Source organism: Salmo trutta, chromosome 13 (genome assembly GCF_901001165.1).
Source record: "Salmo trutta chromosome 13, fSalTru1.1, whole genome shotgun sequence".
NCBI lineage: Eukaryota > Metazoa > Chordata > Actinopteri > Salmoniformes > Salmonidae > Salmo > Salmo trutta.
The window spans coordinates 70657437-70680012 of record NC_042969.1 but is presented as its reverse complement, the minus strand read 5'-3'; the positions used below and the strand labels follow the sequence as shown (position 1 = coordinate 70680012).

General features: G+C 43.1%; 1 protein-coding gene across 4 annotated transcripts in view; it reads left to right on the top strand.

The window, feature by feature from the left end:
* The first annotated feature begins 329 nt into the window (after positions 1-329).
* LOC115206455 (galactosylgalactosylxylosylprotein 3-beta-glucuronosyltransferase 1) overlaps positions 330-22576 on the top strand; it is a 120926-nt gene continuing 98679 nt past the window's right edge. For all 4 annotated transcript variants that reach the window (XM_029773487.1, XM_029773484.1, XM_029773486.1 and 1 more), the window contains exon 1: positions 330-868. The gene's annotated coding sequence lies outside the window, so the exon portion shown is untranslated. The remainder of the gene's footprint in view (positions 869-22576) is intronic.

Below are 22576 nucleotides of genomic sequence, written 5' to 3'. Positions count from 1 at the left end.
AGTAGTGGTAGGGGGATTTACATACAGTATGGTTAACTGGCTGGATCATTCACAGAGAAATAGTGTGCATAACAAGGATCCTCTCATGTAAAAGGTAAAAATAAATGAGAGGAAAAGGAGAAAGCTTCCAGAAAGGAGTGAGGTGGGAATAGATGATGAATAAGCTCAGCTCACCATGTTTCCTTTCTTTCTCTGCCTGCCTCTCACTATCCCCCCTCCCTGTTCCCTCTCTCTCTCTCTACTGTAGCCCACCATGCTCTGAGCCTTAATGGTACATGCCATTAGCGAGACCATCTCTACAAGGGGAGGGGGGTCTCTGCCTCGGCTAAGAGGCTACTTTAGTCCCACATAAACACATTCACAGATGTCTCTACACACGAAGAGCCATCTCCCCCGTTACGACAGCACAGCACAGTCTGCCTCAAAGACAACCGCTGAGTCGCGGCAACAGAGACAGAGATAGGCAGAGAGAGAGGAAGAAAGAGGGAGGGACAGACAGAGAGGGGAGAAGGACGACCACGGAGCAAAACACATCACCGTCTCTCTGTGACATCCCCCCTTGCTTGCGTGTATCTGTGTGTGAGCCTGAGCTGAGGAGAGGACAGAAAATGAAGCCGGGGAAATTCTCCCCCTCTCTCTTTTATTTTCCCTCTTTTCTCCATCCATCATCCAAGGATTGAATACCGGTGTCATCTGCCACAGAGGGATCAAATAAAGGGATGCTTTGAATGCTGTCTCTGTATATGACAAGTCACACAGAGAAGCAGAAAGAGGCAAAACAAGCAGGGACAAAACCAGGATTTTGATAACGAACGGGAGTCCTTCCGCAGCATGTGTTAGGAATAGCAGTCCATCACTGAAGCCCACGGTAAATAATATTTATGTCTCTCTCTCTCCATGCTTGATTACACCCTTCAGTAGAAATGCAAAGAGGTGCTTGCAGCAGGAGCACAAACAGAGACATAATAATGAAGATTAAAAATGTTTCATGCTGATAAAGATCCTAACATGAAGGAAGATTGCCATCTTTGTCCTGAGTCCCTCCCTGTATGCATGTAGCTGTAGCAGCATTGTGGAAGTGTTGGAGATTTAAGCCATCCATATTGTATGCAGTAGACTACAGAGCCATGCAGGTAGTCTGAAGGAGCAGGGAACCTGATGGTGGCCTGACTGAGTCACTGACTGACATGAGGTATCACTAATAATCCCCATCATCATGTTTCTTCCTGCTCAAATAGCAGGAGACAGCAAGAGCACATGGAGAGCTTTCATCGGCTACCGTCAATCAAACTGACAATTTGACTAAAAAGCTTTGTTTGTTGCTGAGGGTCTTGTTATGGTGTGTCTTTGAATTGGTGGTCAAGCATGTCCGATATGATGTATTATTTTTTTGTTACATATGTACGTAAAATAATGTATTTCCCATTGAGGACTGTGTGCAGTATCACAATACAGTATGCAATTACACAGTGAGTGTACAATCACATTAAGAGGAAGAATGCACTGCTTGTTTTCTGTACCTTTGACTGTCAGGCAACACAGTTTCCCTGGCGACTCAGGGGAACCCTTCACCACCTCTAACAAGAAATAACACGTGTGTCCAAAGAAACAAAAAGGGCATTGGCTTAGAAAAAACAACTTAAGGCAAATGTATAGGTTATTTCTGGAGAGAGGGTTGTATTTTCTCATTTTCGACAGGTACTCTACCCTTGCAACTCCTTGGGCTTTGATGCAGTTTCTGTGTTTGCTTCCTTGTCAGACACAGGTGACGGTGTACTAACACTGTACTACCAGTCGCTTATATACTAACACAGTAGATTATGTACACAGTGGATGTGTAGGGGAGACCAGGGCACAATGGAACACTTTTAGTCTTTTTCTTATTTTTGAAAATGTTATTTGATGTACTGTAGATTCATAGTATTTTTATCCAAACAACGCACATATCTTAGCTACCATAACACACAGCAACAACGGTTCTATTAACCCCCTCCCCCCTGTATTTCTCATGGGGCTAATTGTAACGGACTGTAACGGCTAATTGTAGCATAGTCTTCATTGGTAAAAATGAGGGGTAATTGAAAACTCTCTGATTTAAAACTGATATTTGGATAAAAATACACTATACAGTATGGACAAAAAATATTTTCATTTTATCTGTTAGGCATGTACAGTACCAGTCAAAAGTTTGGACACACCTTCTCATTCAAGAGTTTTTCTTTATTTTTACAATTTTATACATTGTAGAATAATAGTGAAGACATCAAAACTATGAAATAACACATATGGAATCATGTAGTAAACAAAAAAATTGTAAAACAAATCAAAATATATTTTATATTTGAGATTCTTCCAAGTAGCTACCCTTTGCCTTGATGACAGCTTTGCACACTCTTGGCATTCTCTCAACCAGCTTCATGAGGTAGTCACCTGGAATGCATTTTAATTAACAGGTGTGCCTTGTTAATTTGTGGAATTTCTTTCCTTAATGCATTTGAGCCAATCAGTTTTGTTGTGACAAGGTAGGGGTGGTATTCAGAAGATAGTCAATCCAGAAAATGTAAAGAACTTTTAAAGTTTCATCAAGTGCTGTCCCAAAAACCATCAAGCACTATGATGAAGCTCTCATGTGGACCCAGAGTTACCTCCACTGCAGAGGATAAGCTCATTAGAGTTACCAGCCTCAGAAATTGTTGCCCAAATAAATTCTTCATAGTGTTCAAGTAACAGACACATCTCAACATCAACTGTTCAGAGGAGTCTGCATGAATCAGGCCTTCATGGTCGAATTGCTGTAAAGAAACCACTGCTAAAGGACACCAATAATAAGAAGAGACTTGCTTGGGCCAAGAAACACAAGCAATGGGCATTAGACTGGTGTAAATCTGTCCTTTTTGAGAATTTTGTTTTTTCAACCGTGTCTTTGTGACACGCGGAGTAGGTGAACAGATGATTTTTGCCTATGTGGTTCCCACCATGAAGCATGGAGGAGGAGGTGTGATGGTGCTTTTGTTTGTGATTTATTTAGAATTCAAGGCACACTTAACCAGCATGGCTACCATAGCATTCTGCAGCGATACGCCATCCCATCTGGTTTGCGCTTATTGGGACTATCATTGGTTTTTCAACAGGACAATGACCCAACACACCTCCAGGCTGTGTAAGCACTATTTGACCAAGAAGGAGAGTGATGGAGTGCTGCATCAGATGACCTGTCCTCCACAATCACTCGACCTCAACCCAATTGAGGTGGTTTGGGTTGGACCGCAGAGCGAAGGCAAAGCAGCCAACAAGTGCTCAGCATGTGTGGGAAGTCCTTCAAGACTGTTGGAAAGGCATTCCAGGTGAAACTGGTTGAGAGAATGCCAAGAGTGTGCAAAGCTGTCATCAAGGCAAAGGGTGGCTACTTTGAAGAATCTCAAATCTAAAATACATTTTGATTTGATGAACACTTTTTTGGTTACTAAACGATTCCATGTGTGTCATTTCATAGTTTTGATGTCTTCACTATTATTCTGCAATGTAGAAAATAGTAAAAATAGCAAAACCCCTTGAATGAGAAGGTGTGTCCAAACTTGTGACTGGTACTGTATGTATATTGACCTAAAACAGAGTAGTCAAATTAATATATTTTACATAAGATACTTTTAGCATTGAAAAGCATGAATATAACTTTTTTTTTAATTCTAAGGTATTATCTTAGTTGTACTGGTAAAATGTATGTAAAGAAGTGACATTTTATATTATTATGTGATGTGCCTAAATACCATATAAAATATAATAGAATTTTAGGTAATGGGTTCATTTTAACAAATGTACAGCCATTACAAGTCTGAGTCTAATCTGAGTCTTTTGAGAAAATACAATAATTATTGTCAACGACTATGCCAATCAAAAGACCATTTCTTACTGATAAAAAATTATATATGATTAGATGCATAGGGAATGTTCCACAGGTCAATAATTTAAAAAAAAAGAAAATGTAGAATTCGGCCAGAATTAAACATTTTTGTCAATAAAACTAAAAATGATTGACTCAAAGCTTCCTAGGCAAGTAGATACACTAATCAAGCATTAGCACATTGTGGTTTCTAATTTGAGTTATTTAGTTACTTTGTGTCCCATGTTACTTTGTGCGCCGGTCTCCCCTACAACACATCAAGCACCTCCCCGATCTGTAAAGAGAAAACCATTGTCTAATGTTCTTTCCTACATTCCAGACATAATCAGGACAACGGGCAGCATGTTTAGCCTGTTATGCTAATAAGATGATGTTGCCTAAGTTAATGAGATGGACTCTAACCCCTCCCCATTTTCTTTTACATTGGCAGCACTAGGATGGTCGGGATCATCTGGACAGGAGGCAAGCAGTTATAATCTTGCTGCGTGCAATAGCTAAATTAATAAATCATTAAATTAGAGTGAAAATTGTGCCACAAGGTAGTATTCTAAAGGTAATAACAAGGCTCCCAGTGCCCAGTCTCATAGAAAATACAGCTCGATGTGGCTGCAATTTACCAGTCTGGGACACTGGCCCAAGTCCATATGCATGTGTCAAGCTGGATCAGCCAAGTTTCCTTGGAAGCTCTGACTCGTCCTGTCCAAATATGTTGACACCCATCATGAATTCATGCACTCTGGACAAACATGTTTTTGTAGCTGTCATGTTGGCATAAACAAGCCACTGTTGGATAATGTAATAATTTTAAGGATTATGGTAAAATTTTATTTTTTTACTGGAATGTCAGTGTTCTTACTCTATACTTGAACATATTATTTACATTTAATCCAAACTACACTGAAACTGTACATGACACATTATTTGGTGTCAGGACTAGGCATATCCATGTTGTTTCCTGGCATATCTGTGTTGTTTCCTGGTATACCCATGTTGTTTCTTGTCATATCCATGTTGTTTCCTGGTATATCCATGTTGTTTCCTGGCATATCCATGTTGTTTCCTTTCATATCCATGTTGTTTCCTGGTATATCCATGTTGTTTCCTGGCATATCCATGTTGTTTCCTGTCAAATCCATGTTGTTTCCTGGTATATCCATGTTGTTGCCTGGTATATTCATGTTGTTTCCTGGTATATTCATGTTGTTTCCTGTCATATCATGTTGTTTCCAGGTATATGCGTGTTGTTTCCTGGTATATCTATGCTGTTTCCTGGCATATCATGTTGTTTTCTGGCATACCGTGTTGTTTCCTGGCGTATCATGTTGTTTCCTGGCATATCGTGTTGTTTCCTGGTATATCCATGTTCTTTCCTGGCATATCATGTTGTTTTCTGGCATATTCATGTTGTTTTCTGGCATATCCATGTTGTTTCGTGGCATACCCATGTTGTTTCCAGTCATATCCATGTTGTTTCCTGGCATATCATGTTGTTTCCTGACACATTCATGTTGTTTCCTGGCATATCCATGTTGTTTCCTGGCATATCCATGTTGTTTCCTGGCATATCCATGTTGTTTCCTTGCATACAGTTGAAGTCGGAAGTTTACATACACCTTTACCAAATACATTTAAACTCAATATTTCACAATTCCTGACATTTAATCCTAGTAATAATTCCCTGTCTTAGGTCAGTTAGGATCACCACTTTATTTTAAGAATGTGAAATGTCAGAATAATAGTGGAGAGTGATTTATTTCAGCTTTTACTTCTTTCATCACATTCCCAGTGGGTCAGAAGTTTACATACACTCAATTAATATTTGGTACCATTGCCTTTAAATTGTTCAACTTGGGTCAAACGTTTCAGGTAGCCTTCCACAAGTTTCCCACAATAAGTTGGGTGAAATTTGGCCCATTCCTCCTGACAGAGCTGGTGTAACTGAATCAGGTTTGTAGGCCTTCTTGCTCACACACGCTTTTTCAGTTCTGCCCACAAATGTTCTATAGGATTTAGGTCAGGGCTTTGAGATGACCACTCCAATACCTTGACTTTGTTGTCCTTAAGCCATGTTGCCACAACTTTGGAAGAATGCTTGGGGTCATTGTCCATTTGGAAGACCCATTTGTGACCAAGCTTTAACTTCCTGACTGATATCTTGAGATTTTGCTTCAATATATCCACATACTTTTCCTGCCTCATGATACCATATATTTTGTGAAGTGCACGAGTCCCTCCTGCAGCAAAGCACCCCCACAACATGATGCTGCCACCCCCGTGCTTCACGGTTGGGATGGTGTTCTTCAGCTTGCAAGCCTCCCCCTTTTTCCTCCAAACATAACAATGGTCATTATGGCCAAACAGTTCTATTTTTATTTCATCAGATCAGAGGACATTTCTCCAAAAAGTACGATCTTTGTCCCCATGTGCAGTTGCAAAGCGTAGTCTGTTTTTTTATGCCGGTTTTGGAGCAGTGGCTTCTTCCTTGCTGAGCAGCCTTTCAGGTTATGTTGATATAAGACTCGTTTGACTGTGGATGTAGATACTTTTGTACCTGTTTCCGCCAGCATCTTCATAATATCCTTTGCTGTTGTTCTGGGATTGATTTTCACTTTCGCACCAAAGTACGTTCAGCTCTAGGAGACAGAACGCGTTTCCTTCCTGTGCGGTATGACGGCTGTGTGGTCCCATAGTGTTTATACTTGTGTACTATTGTTTGTACCGATGAACGTGGTACCTTCAGGCGATGAACCAGACTTGTGGAGGTCTACAATAATTTTTCTGAGGTCTTGGCTGATTTCTTTTGATTTGCCCATGATGTCAAGCAAAGAGGCACTGAGTTTGAAGGTAGGCCTTGAAATACATCCACAGGTACACCTCCAATTGACTCAAATGAAGCTTCTAAAGCCATGACATCATTTTCTGGAATTTTCCAAGCTGTTGAAAGGCACAGTCAACTTAGTGTATGTAAACTTCTGACCCACTGGAATTGTGATACAGTGAATTTTAAGTGAAATAATCTATCTGTAAACAATTGTTGGAAGAATGGCTTGTGTCATGCATAAAGTAGATGTCCTAACCGACTTGCCAAAACTATAGTTTCTTAACAAGAAATTTGTGGAGTGGTTGAAAAACAAGTTTTATTGACTCCAACCTAAGTGTATGTAAACTTCCGACTTCAACTGTGTATATGTTGTTTCATGGGGTATTCATGTTGTTTCCTGGCATGAGGCAGCCCAACACCTAGCTGTTCTCTCACCTGGGTAACAGTGTGCTTATACCATTCTCTCTCTCTCTGACTCTCACTCTGTCTGTTTGCTTGTCTGTGTGAGCCTGGACATATTTAGCCCCTGCTCCAGTCCAACTGTCAGCAAATAGCATCTAGATCTAATTTATTGAACAGAGGCTGTCATTGGATTATGTGTCATACAGTACCCCTTAGGACCAACAGTACATAGTGTAGAATGCTGATGGTAAGAAGTACACATAAAACAGTCAGCCCTAACTCATGGGTTAACATTTATATCACCGCCAGGCCAGAGTTAGAGGAGAAAAGACTTCGCCACTGTAGCCAAAACTTTGCAAGACAGTTTTAAAAGAGATTGTCCGAGTTCTAGAGCTAAGGAAAAGTAAGACCAGCATGTGGCTGCTTGTAAAGACCATCTACTTTCATTCTGACTGCACTGATATGAGTCTTCAACCTTGTTCCACTGGGTGCAATTCACAGCTCTTTTGATGTCAGCTCAAAACATGTTGTTTTGCTGTTTGAACGCAGTAGTGGTTTCTGCAGATTCAGGGAGCTTTACCAGCTTAAGGCAACGTGTGGAAAGGGTACAGGAGCAAGGAAAGCATAATGTTGCACTCTTCACACACACCTGGCCCATTTCTGAGAGAGAAACTCTCCCCTCAGTCTGAATACATCCTCTCCGAGACTGGGCAACAGTAAAACCAGGGCAGACCTTTCCATTCAGATTACAGCGCTAGTGTCACGTCCTGTCCCTAGTAAGATGTCATTTTCTATATTAGAGTAGGGCAGGGCGTGACAGGGGGTGTTTTTGGTTAATCTATGTTTTCTATTTCTATGTTTATGTTCTAGTTTGTCTATTTCTATGTTGGGATTGTTTGGGGTTGATCTCTAATTGGAGGCAGCTGATCCTCATTGCCTCTGATTAGAGATCATATTTAAGTAGGGTTTTTTGTGATTTGTGGGTTATTATCTTTTGTGAGTGTGTTTGTTCCTCCTGCTTCACGGTTTGTTGTCTTCCTATTTTCAAGTTATTGTCATGGTTGTCGTAAGGATTGGACCAAGGTGCAGTGGGAACGTGTATACACATCTTCTTTATTAAATTAAAAGAAGGAAAAAACTAAAGAAACACATATACAACAAACAACGAACGACACTAAACAGTCTTGTTAGGTGCACAGACACAAAACAGGAGACAACTACCCACAAATCCCAATACAAAAACACCCCTATACATAGGACCTTCATTCAGAGTCAACGAGGAACAGCTGCCTCCAATTGAAGGTCAATCAAAACCTTAAACATAGAACTAAAAGGACTAGACTAGAACATAGAAATATACTAACATAGAACATAAACCAAAAAACCCCGGAACACAACAAACAAACACCCCTCTTACCTAAGTACATAGCCCAACAAACCCCGAACCACATAAAACAAACACCCCCTGCCACATCCTGACCAAACTACAATAACAAATAACCCCTTTACTGGTCAGGACGTGACAGTACCCCCCCCCCCCCCCCCCGCAAAGGTGCAGACCCCGGATGCACCTCAAACAACAAAACAAAAACTTAATCCAAAAACCCCAAAAACAAACAAAAAATAAATCCCCAACTAAAGGGAGGGAAAGGAGGGTGGCTACCGTCACCGATGGCTCCCTTGCTAATCCTCCAACTATGGAGGTGGCTCAGGCCCCGGCCTTAGTCCCCAACCTAACCTGTCCTCCCCCACTGAAGACTCAGGGCTAAGGCGCGTCGCTGAAGACCTCGGACTGAAGCGCGTCGCTGAAGACCTCTGGCTGAGGCGCGTCGCTGAAGACCTCGGATCGAAGCGTGTCGCTGGACACCTCGGGCCGAGGCGCGTCGCTGGACGCCTCGGGCCGAGGCGCGTCGCTGGACGCCTCGGGCCGAGGGGCGTCGCTGGACGCCTCGGGCCGAGGGGCGTCGCTGGACGCCTCGGGCCGAGGGGCGTCGCTGGACGCCTCGGGCCGAGGGGCGTCGCTGGACGCCTCGGGCTGAGGCGCGTCGTTCGACACCTCGGGCTGATGAGCGTCTCTGGAGGCTCAGGGCTGATGAGCGTCTCTGGAGGCTGAGGGCTGATGAGCGTCTCTGGAGGCTCAGGGCTGATGAGCGTCTCTGGAGGCTGAGGGCTGATGAGCGTCTCTGGAGGCTCAGGGCTGATGAGCGTCTCTGGCTGCGCCGGTTCCGGACTGTAAGGCGACTCTGGCTGCGCCGGTTCCGGACTGTAGGGCGACTCTGGCTGCTCCGGTTCCGGACTGTAGGGCGACTCTGGCTGTGCCGGTTCCGGACTGTGGGCCGTCTCTCTCGGTTCCGGACTGTGGGCCGTCTGTCTTGGTTCCGGACTGTGGGCCGTCTGTCTCGGTTCCGGACTGTGGGCCGTCTCTCTCGGTTCCGGACTGTGGGCCGTCTCTCTCGGTTCCGGACTGTGGGCCGTCTCTCTACGGGGAACTGTCGCCGGAAGCTCTGGACGGGGCACTGTTGCCGGACACTCTGCACTGTCGCCGGACACTCTGGACGAGGCACTGTTGCCGGACACTCTGGACGAGGCACCGTTGCCGGAAGCTCTCGACGGGGACTGCGCACTGAAGGCCTGATGTGTGGGACTGGCTTAGGAAGCGCCAGACTAGGAACACGAACCACAGGGCTAGTGCGAGGAGCAGAAACAGGAAGAACTGGACTGGGCTGACGCACTGGAGACTTGGTGCGTGGGGCTGGTACTGTAGGTACCAGACTTAAGACACGCACTCCAGGGCTAGTGCGAGGAGCAGGAACAGAACGTACTGGACTGGGCTGACGCACTGGAGATCTGCTGCGTGGGGCTGGTACCGGAGGTACCACACTAGCAACACGCACCTCAGGGCTAGTGCGAGGGGCAGGAACAAGACGTACTGGACTGGACTGACGCACTGGAGGACTGCTGCGTGGGGCTGATACGGGAGGTACCACACTAGCAACACGCACCACAGGGCTAGTGCGAGGGGCAGGAACAGGACATACTGGACTGGGCTGACGCAGTGGAGGCCTGCTGCGTGGGGCTGATACTGGAGGTACCACACTAGCAACCTGCACCACAGGGCTAGTGCGAGGGGCAAAAACAGGACATACTGGACTGGGCTGACACACTGGAGGCCTGCTGCGTGGTGCTGGTACTGTCTTCACTAGACGGCTAGCACGCACCTCAGGACAAGTATAGAGAGCTAACTTAGGTGACAACAATTCGAGGACACGCTCCAAAGGGCGAATGTCGTGCCTCATGCATCAACACAGCAGCTCTCTCATAGCTCTCTCCTCCAATTTCCCCATTAATTCCTTCACTGTCTCTGCTTCGCTCCCTTCGCTCACCTCCAACTTCACTCCGACTGGCTCTGGTTCCACCCTCGGCTCCGCCGACCTTCCCGGAGCTCCTTCCCAAATTTTCTTGAGGCTGCCTCCAGGTCTCCTCTGACTTCCTTCGTTTGTCCTCCCATGTCCATCCTTCACCCCGGTGCTCCAATCCCTGTGTTCCTATATAGCGTTCCCGGACCTCTCCAGTCTTCCTCCATGGTCCTTCTCCTGCTAATATCTGCTCCCAAGTCCAAAACTCCTTGTAGTCCACCTGCTGCTCCCTCCTCCGCTGCTTGGTCCATTGGTGGTGGGTAGTTCTGTCACGGTTGTCGTAAGGATTGGACCAAGGTGCAGCGGGAACGTGTATACACATCTTCTTTATTAAATTAAAAGAAGGAAAAAACATAAGAAACACATATAGAACAAACAACGAACGACACTAAACAGTCTTGTTAGGTGCACAGACACAAAACAGGAGACAACTACCCACAAATACCAATACAAAAACACCCCTATACATAGGACCTTCAACCAGAGGCAACAAGGAACAGCTGCCTCCAATTGCCTCCAATTCAATCAAAACCCTAAACATAGAACTAAAAGGACTAGACTAGAATATAGAAATATACTAACATAGAACATAAACCAAAAAAAAACGGAACACATCAAACAAACACCCCTCTTACCTAAGTACATAGCCCAACAAACCCCGAACCACATAAAACAAACACCCCCTGCCACGTCCTGACCAAACTACAATAACAAATAACCCCTTTACTGGTCAGGACGTGACAGTTATTTATGTATTGCATTAAGTTTCACATTTAAATAAATATGTGGAACTACGAAAACGCTGCATTTTGGTCCGCTCCTTCAAACAGCCGTGACAGCTAGAGGAATTTTGCTGTACAGAAGCCGAGTGTAAATTGATTCACAGGGGCTGTCCCTTTACCCTGCAAATCTTCATGCAATTAATATTAACCACAGCGATTGTTCCCAGAGTGACGTCAGCATGGCCAGACCCCTTTGTGCTACATTATTCATTTACTCAGAGCTGCCTCCACCAGTTACACGCCGACATCAGGGAGGGATGGAGCGAGGGACGGAGAGAGGAAGGGAAGGAGGGATTATTTTGCTCCACTCTCCACTTCTTATCTGGCCACCAGTCTCCACTGGCCTTTTAATAAACAGCTGAAAAGCAAACTGAGAATAAAATGTACTCTGCAAAACAAGCTGTCAGGCCTAGAGCTGTAGGAGGATGTTGTGGCTCCATTGGGCATTGTGCTTGCTGCTTGTGTTTGTCTGCTGGCTGCCCACCAAGAGAAGAGAATCTGTACTCTGCTCTATCGTACCCTTCTCCCTCCTCCTCCTCCTCCCCTCTCTCTCTCTCCCTTTCCGCTTCTCTCCCTTCTCCCCCTTCCTATCTCCCTTCTCTCCCTCCCCTCTCCCTCCCCTCTCTCCCTATCTCCCTATCTCTCCCCCCTCCAGAAAGCCCTTTACCTCCATAGACAGCAGCTGTGCCCCTGCTGTTACTGCTGCTGTTATTGCTGTTGTTATTGCTGCTGTTACTGCTTTTGTTACTGCTGCTATTACTGCTGTTGTTATTGCTGCTGTTACTGCTGTTGTTATTGCTGTTGTTATTGCTGCTGCTATTGCTGTTGTTATTGCTGCTGCTATTGCTGTTGTTATTGCTACTGCTATTGCTGTTGTTATTGCTGCTGCTATTGCTGCTGTTATTGCTGTTGTTATTGCTGTTGTTATTGCTGCTGGGGGGCAGACCAGAGCATTTTCAGCTTGAGTTCCAAATCTTACCCCTCCATGTAGGGCCTGTGTACTGTATGGCATGATCACTCACGCTTCTGTCTCAGGTGTGATTCGCCCCCCCCCCACTAACGCTGGCCAAGCTCGCTGGATATTGTTTACCACTGCAGGCAATGAGTCTGATCCATTCATACATGTCTCACCTTTTTCTTAATGGATTTTGGCAGCCAGGTATTTTATGCATAATGTCATTATGCTGATTTTGTGTTTGCACTTGGATCTCCCCTTGGGGCTGTGTTAGCAGAGGAGAGGACGGATAGGGGGTATTAGAGACAGCTGGCAATGTAGTATCAGTCATGTTCACATCTATCAGGCATGTCTGCCTGTCTGTTGGAGATTACAGCAGCTCCACATGAGAGGCACATGCAGACACACACAATCACTGACACACGTGTCACACACACACACACACACACACACAGAACATTGAGTCAGAGGCATATCACCATCACAAACACATGAGTAATAGCTGAGTAGCTATGGGCAGAGTAATAAGTGCAGCCCCTGACCCCTGACTCTAGCACCTGCCCAACTGCACCCTTGTATGTTGCTGTCACACTGTCTTCTGCCTACATGGGAGAGGATGGCGCGGTAGCATGGCTGTGTTTTCTCCTCTATCCACAGCAGTCTACTGCCTAAGTGTTACTCCAACACTGACATAACAGAAGTGTTTATGTTGCACCCATCTTTCCTTCTTACAGAATGACCTCAACCTGTAATTTGGGTGGTAGTCTCACAGCTTGTGTCGCAGGCTGTAGAGTGCTCCTCCCAACGGGGAGCTTAGAGAAGAATATAGGCTGCAACATGCAGGACTAGACTGCTGACAGGCTGACAGTATGGTACAGTAGGTTAGTGTAGAGGCTAGCTGCGAGGATCCCTTAATGTATCGACAAAGACAGCCTGTTCTGTTCTATGGTCTTGATGACGTTGTCTAACCTGGGCAGCTTACATTGTCTCTGTCCCATACCATTGTACAGAAAACTTTGCATTCTGCACTGAATTCTAATACGCTTTGCAGGCAGATATTGTGTAAAGAAGGAGCACTATGAGCGCCAAGAAGGCTTGTAGATCATTAACACACATCATGTTATTTTAAAACATACTTGCTGTGATAACTCAGATTAAACCGTAATAATGGCAACAGCAGACCACAATAAGCCCTGGAATACACACACATCCCTCAATAACACTGGGGACAAAAGCCAAGGGCCATGCCATAAATCCATCAGATTAAACAAAGAATTAGGCTCCATTTTCTGACTAAATGGAGGGAGAAAAAGCCAATGACCTTTCAAGACAATAAAGAGGGAAAACAAATCACACTCTACAATGTCCTTGTGCAGAAACCTCCACCCATATAAAGAGACCCTGGCGAGCCAGAGCCAGAGCCACACAGAAATGCCCCAGTGACAGGATACATACAGACAGTGGTGAACCATGGCTATTGGACCTCTAGGCCTTCAATGGGGGGGGGCTTTGAACACATTGTACCAAACTCAAATATCAAGAAAGAAAGAAAACGGAAACATAGCATCACTTAATGCGCCCAGCTGAATCAAACAGACCTGAGGCTGAGCCACGCTTTGGGCTGCCACTCTCACAGAGGCAGCACCCGCACGGATAATGCTACCAGCAACAACAACAACAACCGCACTCCTTACACAACACCATCACTATCAGCAAAAGCAACAACAGTGACACAAAGGATGTGAATGTGACAGGCTCCTTAATGCTGAAAGGACAGCGATCGTAGTATGAGAGCTCACTTTTTGGAAAACACATAGGGCCGACAGAAAGACAGCAGTCACACACAGCATGCTGTTAATGATAAGCAGTCCATTCACTCAGATATAATAAACCAGTAGGTCCCAGTCATAAGGATACAAAAACATAACCATTAGGCTAAGCATTTCCTAATAGAAATGTACAACTATTACTTCCCGTTGCAAACATCTTTATCACATTCAGCAATCAGCATACAAAGTAACCGGTGACCTAAAGTTTAAATGCAACAAGGTTTCACACACAAATTATTTTCAAAGAGATAGCTAATAATAGCAAGTGAGCTGCAATAGAAAACACAGTTCCACTCAACAGATGATGACAATTTGAAACCTAACTTGTTGAAAATGATTCTTGAAATGGGAGAAGCTAACAAATTAGAAACAACATCCTCGCTAACTAGACCGCGGGAAAACTACTGCTCGCATTAATTTTTGTTAAAACGGTCCCACCCATTACAAGTCAAAATGTGATTGGTTGATTCCACTGTCACTCCAAAATTCTGCCTTAATAGATGAGTTAGCCGACAACGCCATGAAAACGATGCTCGTGCATCGATGGGGAAGAAGTCAGTGTGCTGTTATGATTCTGGATGGTCAAATAGCTCGCAACAATGACAAGAAGCTGTAATGTGGGAAATCCTTGGTGGCTCGTTTCAGCTTGTTCTATCTTGTTATTGATGCCATGTCTTGTTTTGCAGTGTTTTGACTGTTGTCACATCTATGCTAATATGGCTAAAATTCACTAACCAACAACTGTAATGATGTATTTGAGAGACAACATTGTGCAAATGTATTTATGTTTTTCAGTAAAGATTTGGAGAGGAAATATATGTTGTCAACAATCATTTCATTCTAAGGCAACCCCTGCCTGTTTTCTCCACGATTGCGCACAAATCGGTTTTGTTGCTAAACAACCCACCCCTCTATACAGTTGAATGGCAGATGCCTTCTATCTACAGTGCCTTCAGAAGGTATTTGACTATTTTCACGTTTCGTTGCTACAGTCTGAATTTAAAATAGCCAAAATAGCAAATTATCCCTTTAAATCAGAATAATATAATAATAATATAATAGAAATATCATTAGAATATCATTTAAATATAATTTAAAAGGAAAGGAAATGTATATTTTAAAACTACAGCAATTATTTTGTTAATCCTTAGGCTTTCTCTGAAGGTGTGGAAGGCCCTCATTAGAAGGTCCTCAGAGTTGGTTCCACACTGCGTACAGATACCATTGCACTATCACTTTCACCTGTGTTGCTCAATCCACAGTTTACAGGGTATCTCCCCGTAAAAAGCTGACTAGGCAACAGCAGTAATGCAAAGGGTTAGTACATTACGACATCCATTGACTGAATTTTTTTTAGATCTGAGACCAATCAGATTTACTAATCCCCCACAAACACATTACTAAGACCCATGACCATTTTCGCCACGGGCTCTGAATGCTAACTCATTTTCTGCTTCAGCGGCTCAATCATCCCTGTTACACAGTATGAAACAGGGTTGGCACAGGATGCCATCTGACTTTCGCATTACTTGAGGTTAATGTAGACAGCATATTTTGCTGTGTTGACTAGCAGTGATACACATACTGTATTTACAGCAGAAATATATAGTCAACTTGAATTATTGATAAGATAGTGTTTTCTCTCAGTGCAGCCCTGGCATTGCTGGACTCACAAAGCCAGTATTCGCCATGGCATCCACAAAACCAAACCCATGCACTGATACAGTTGAAGTCAGAAGTTTACATATACTTAGGTTGGAGTCATTAAAACTCGTTTTTCAACCACTCCACACATTTCTTGTTAAGAAACTATAGTTTTGGCAAGTCGGTTAGGACATCTACTTTGTGCATGACACAAGTAATTTTTCCAAAAATTGTACAGAGACAGATTATTTCACTAATAATTTACTGTATCACAATTCCAGTGGGTCCGATGTTTACATACACTAAGTTGACTGTGCCTTTAAACAGCTTGTAAAATTTCAGAAAATTATGTCATGGCTTTAGAAGCTTCTGATAGGATAATTGACATAATGTGAGTCAATTGGAGGTGTACCTGTAGATGTATTTCAAGGCCTACCTTCAAACTCAGTGCTTCTTTGCTTGACATCATGGGAAAATCAAAAGAAATCAGCCAAGACCTCAGAAAAACATTTGTTGACCTCCACAAGTCTGGTTCATCCTTGGGAGCAATTTCCAAATGCCTGAAGGTACCACATTCATCTGTACAAACAATAGTACGCAAGTATAAACACCATGGGACCACGCAGCCGTCATACCGCTCAGGAAGGAGACGCGTTCTGTCTCCTAGAGATGAACGTACTTTGGTGCGAAAAGTGCAAATCGATCCCAGAACAACAGCAAAGGACCTTGTGTAGATGCTTGAGGAAACAGGTACAAAAGTATCTATATCCACAGTAAAACAAGTCCTATGTCAACATAGCCTGAAAGGCTGCTCAGCAAGGAAGAAGCCACTGCTCCAAAACTGGCATAAAAAAACAGACTATGGTTTGCAACTGCACATGGGGACAGAGATTGTACTTTTTGGAGAAATGTCCTCTGGTCTGATGAAACAAAAATAGAACTGTTTGGCCATAATGACCATCGTTATGTTTGGAGGAAAAAGGGGGAGGCTTGCAAGCTGAAGAACACCATCCCAACCGTGAAGCATGTGGGTGGCAGCATCATGTTGTGGGGGTGCTTTGCTGCAGGAGGGACTCGTGTAGTTCACAAAATAAATGGCATCAGCTCTGTCAGGAGGAATGGGCCAAAATTCACCCAACTTATTGTGGGAAGCTTGTGGAAGTACACCCAAAACATTTGACCCAAGTTAAACAATTTAAAGGCAATTCTACCAAATACCAATTGAGTGTATGTAAACTTCTGACCCACTGGCAATGTGATGAAATAAATAAAAGCAGAAATAAATCATTCAACTATTATTCTGACATTTCACATTCCTAAAATAAAGTGGTGATCCTAACTGACCTAAGAAAGGGAATTTTTACTAGGATTAAAAGACAGCAATTGTGAAAAACTGAGTTTAAATGTATTTGGCTAAGGTGTATGGGTAACAGTGTAGGTTCCGTCCCTCTCTTCGCCCCAACCTGGGACCCTTGCACACATCAACAACTGACACCCACCGAAGCATCGTTACCCATTGCGCCACAATAGCCGTGGCCCTTGCAATGCAAGGGGAAACCCTACTTCAAGTCTCAGAGCGAGTGACGTCACTGATTGAAACGCTATTAGTGCGCACCACCGCTAACTAACTAGCCATTTCACATCAGTTACACTCACCCTCCCTTTGACCTCCTCCTTTTCCACAGCAACCAATGATCCGGGTCAACAGCATCAATGTAACAGTGTAGGCTCCGTCCCTCTCTTCACCCCCACCCAGGCTCAAACCAGGACCCTTGCACACATCAACAACTGACACCCACCGAAGCATCGTTACCCATCGCGCCACAAGAGCCACGGCCCTTGCAACGCAAGGGGAAACCCTACTTCAAGTCTCAGTGCGAGTGACATCACTGATTGAAATGCTATTAGTGCGCACCACCGCTAACTAACTAGCCATTTCACATCGGTTACATATGCAAACTTCAGACTTCAACTGTGCATTGCATAACGTCAATACATGCACTCCCTCGCCTCATAGCAGGAGCTCTGTTTAATCAATCCTAAACTTCCACCTCTCGCTACGCCTGGTTATTGATTCAATTATAGTTTGACGTTTAGTCGCTGAGAAGAGAAAATAATGCTTCTGCATAAACTCTCCAATTGGTCACACAAAATGTGATTTGGTGTGGAAGAGCAGAGAGGCTTGTGCATCAGCATCAGACCCGGTTCAACCCTGTCAAACAGTGTCAGGAGCAGAGAGAGTGAGAAATGACAGGTCGGAGAACAGCTCTGTTGATGTTGTTGTTCAGATGCATTTCAAGTAGGCCCCAATTACTTTCAGCGCTGTGCTGTGGCGGGTCGGTTGGCTCACAATGGCTTGTCTCACACCAGCACAGAAGCTGAGGACTAAGGCCCCTTCTCCTCACGCAGACCGGTGCGACTAACGCACCACTAAATCTTTAAACCCAACCGGCCTTGTCACTGCAGCTTTGACAAGACTCTATTTAGCCAGACAGGCATTGCTAAAGCACCCGCTTGACCTCTCCCAAGCCCAGATCAAAGAGAATCTGTGCATACTGTGTGCGTGATCAAGTCTGTCTGGCTGCTGAGGAAACTCCAAAATATTTGTAACATTGATTAAATGTCAAAAGTTTCACGTTTTATTGTCACATGCCAAGTACAGTAAAATGCCTTTCTTGCAAGTGCTTTCCCAACGATGCAGTAATCAATATCACTAGTAAAGATATTATGATATGAAATAAAGTAGAACAAAAGCACACAAGATATAGAAATAAGAAGAACATGGGAACGTAAGTAAGTTATATACAGGGTCAGTTCCAGGGTCAGTGCCAATACCATACAATGTGCAGGGTTACTGGAGTGGTAGGGTTAGATAAAGTAAAAAAGCATAGAGTCAGACCTGTTGGCGTCCGCTGTGCCTTCAGTGTCTCCTGCTCCAGCCTATAATTAACAGCTCTATAGGAGAATTGTGCAGCAAACCTGAACCCACTGGTCCCAGAATCAAATCACTAAGCTCTTCCACTTTTAGGATGTGAGAGAGAATTACCATTTGTTAAAAAAGTCTAATGTTCACAGTTAAATATGTTCAGAATGAATTATATGTCACACAAATTCCCTGTAATGTGGTATTGTACCATGCCATAATTCTCTGGTGGACTCCCAACAGTTCCAAATCATGTGCTCATGTATGAAACAAAAATGACAAAAGCATGAAAAATAGCATGAATAAACTCATTAGCTTGAAGTTTCCACTTGGGGGATTATTACTTTGATTACATTGCAACAAGCAATGTAACAGGCAATGTAAATCAAGCACAACTCAAGCATTTCACATATGTATGTTATTTGATCCAGGCCTGAAAAGCACCCCTTCTCCCCCTCCCTCTTATATCTAATCATGAGCTCACATTTCCAGTATATTTTTCTGCAGTCTAAATGGATACAATGCTACACAGTTTGTCCTGTAGTTGTTTAGGCTCTATTTCTCGATGCCCTCACCCTGCAGATGTGATGTCAGCTCATTATTTTAAGGCCAGTCTGAATATATTGGAATAATTGGGCTAGAAGGTTAGCAGTGACTTGTGCATTAATTGGAGGGGCCCTGGATAGATGTCTGCAGTCCACACTCATCAATTGGGCATCAGGTCCTCCTCTGCCTAGCTAAATCCATTAGGCTTATCTGGAGAAATGGCCTTGAGGACAATTTCACACTGTCCACTGGAAGAGGAAAGGAGGATACCTAGTCAGTTGTCCAACTGAATGCATTCAACTGAAATGTGTCTTCCGCATTTAACCCAACCCCTCTGAATCAGTTAGGTGCGGGGGGCTGCCTTAATCGACATCCATGTCTTTGGCACCCGGGGAACAATGGGTTAACTGCCTTGCTCAGGGGCAGAACACCAGATTTTTATCTTGTCAGCTCTGGGATTTGATCCAGCAACCTTTCGGTTACTGGCCCAACGCTCTAACCACTAGGGGGTTTCATTATGCTAAGCTAGTAGCTACATCTGCTGTCGCATTGGCAACACGGGTACTCTGTTCTTCTTTATGCTTTTTGGGGGTTATTTTCAGAAGAAAATACAGGTTGGTTCAGTTGTCTCATTTGAAAGTATTGTCGAGCATAATGTGAACAGTTTAGCGATGCTCAAACTTGTTCCTCCCTGCTTAACGTATCCCACAATGTAATTAGGGAACCATTGCGCTTCATCCCAAAGGTGCATAAGGAAGAGAGGCATAATTGAAAAAGATTATAGTCATTTTGTACCCAGTAGATGAGGCAGAAAATAACTTCCACTGCTCGGTGTGGTACTTTCTCATTCAGAATGACAGAAACAAAACTGGGTTTCAGAAATGCTCATTCCAAATTACAACCCACAAGCCTTTTGTCCAATATGCTAAAATAACCAAGTGCCATTTACATCCATTACCAACTGAGAGAATATAGGCAGAGTTGCAAAGAAAAAGCCATATCTCAGACTGGCCAATAAAAATAGAAGATTAAGAAGGGCAAAAGAACACAGACACTGGACAGAGGAACTCTGCCTAGAAGGCCAGCATTCCAGAGTCACCTCTTCACTGTTGACGTTGAGACTGGTGTTTTGCGGGTACTATTTAATGAAGCTGCTCGTTGAGGACTTGTGAGGCGTCTGTTTCTCAAACCAGACACTCTAATGTACTTGTCCTCTTGCTCAGTTGTGCACCGGGGCCTCCCACTCCTCTTTCTATTCTGGTTAGAGCCAGTTTGCGCTGTTCTGTGAAGGGAGTAGTACACAGCGTTGTATGATCAATTTCTCACATGGAATAGCCTTCATTTCTCATAACAAGAATAGACTGATGAGTTTCAGAAGAAAGTATTTTGTTTCTGGCCATTTTGAGCCTGTAATCGAACCCACAAATGTTGATGCTCCAGATACTCAACTAGTCTAAAGAAGGCCAGTTTTATTGCTTCTTTAATCAGAACTACAGTTTTCAGCTGTGCTAACATAATTGCAAAAGAGTTTTCTAATGATCAATTAGCCTTTTAAAATGATAAACTTAGATTAGCTAACACACATGCCATTGGAACACAGGAGGGATGGTTGCTGATAATGGGCCTCTGTACAACTGTGTAGACATTCCATAAAAAATCTGCCGTTTCCAGCTACAATAGTCATTTACAACATTAACAATGTCTACACTGTATTTCTGATCAATTTGATGTTATTTTAATGGACCAAAAAATTTGCTTTTCTTTCAAAAACAAGGACATTTCTAAGTGACCCGAAACTTTTGAACAGTAGTGCATCCAATAACAGCATAGAAACACATAACTATAAAAGTTGAGTCACTCACATCATGTTAGTGTTTGATTCAAATCAAGTAATGTCAAATGTGACGGTGCTGTATGCATGGCTGCACTGGCAAGTGGTTTTTAGACCTTGTTTCTCAAACAGCCTATCCTGCTGACAACTGATGTAAGTATTTGTGAGAATATATTGAACACAAGCAGAGTTCAGTCATGAGTAAAATATTCTGACTGTGGTAATTATGAAGGAATAGAAGGCACTAACTATCATTCTGAGGACAGGGTTCACAGTGGAGAATAATTTACAAGGAGGCAATGTATTAACAAAATGAATTATTGACATTAGCTGAAGGAATAAATAACAAATCTATATTACTGTGTGAGTGAGTGAGCAATGCAAATGTCAAAGTTGGCAGCACTTTTCTTGATTAAATAAATCTGTAGGTGTGTGTTTTAATCTGTTGTGAGTGTCCTTGAAATGAAATTGACTCCCACTCACTCACAGTCAATGTAAATAATGTCACAAATTAAACTGTCATATTTCAGTCCCCAATCTGAGTTTGATTTGTTTCCTGTGTTTATGAGAAAGACACATTAGATTGGTTATATCGGATCTATCTGTTAGGTATTTACAATCTAGTATTTATATATTTTATTTTATATATATAAAAAAAATACATACATAGAAAAAAACAATAAACAACTTAACATTTCCACACATACTTTTCCCCAAACATGAATGAAATCACACTTGCTCAGACCCACTTGTTTCCACCATATTCACACCCAATGTTGTTTCTTATACTTGTAACTCCCCCATATGATTTCAAATTGTGTTATGTTTTCTCTGTCTGTAGCCAGATTTTTTTCAATAGTTAAGTAATAAAACATTAGATTTTTCTGTTCTTTTAACGTTGGAGTATCATTTGACTTCCAGTATTTAAGTAATAGCTTCTATAAGTGACAAAGAATATTGTCCAGTCCATTGGGTATCTCACCACAACCCCATGTCATGTCTTTGAATATGGAGACAGATTAAAAGTACATTTACGTTGTAAAATCAATGATGCGAGAAATTGCGGTAGAAACGCCTTTAAGCACAAATATTGATATAATAACCATCATAAGTAATGATATGTTGTGTGGTCCTCCCACTACAACTCGGGAAAGCATACAGTTTATTAGGCTACAGATTAAATAAATGATGAGGAACTTCACAGGGTGGTGAAAGTGCAAGGTGATGAGCTTGATGCTCCTTTCCAATAAATATAGAGGTTCATATTCTGGTGATATGATGATTGATGCTTGGCTGCTTGATGAATACAAATAATATCGCTCTTATCCAATCCATAATAATGTAATAATGTAGGTAGCCTACCAGCACTTTATGTGCGAGCTGTTGGTTAAAGCGCATGTGCCAGGACCAGAGTGGACACATTTGCTATATAAAGCAACAGTGTTTGTGACAAAACCATCAGTATAGTTGAAAATGCAATGGAAACCCATTTAACTTATATTTTTCATTCAGTACATGGGAATTTA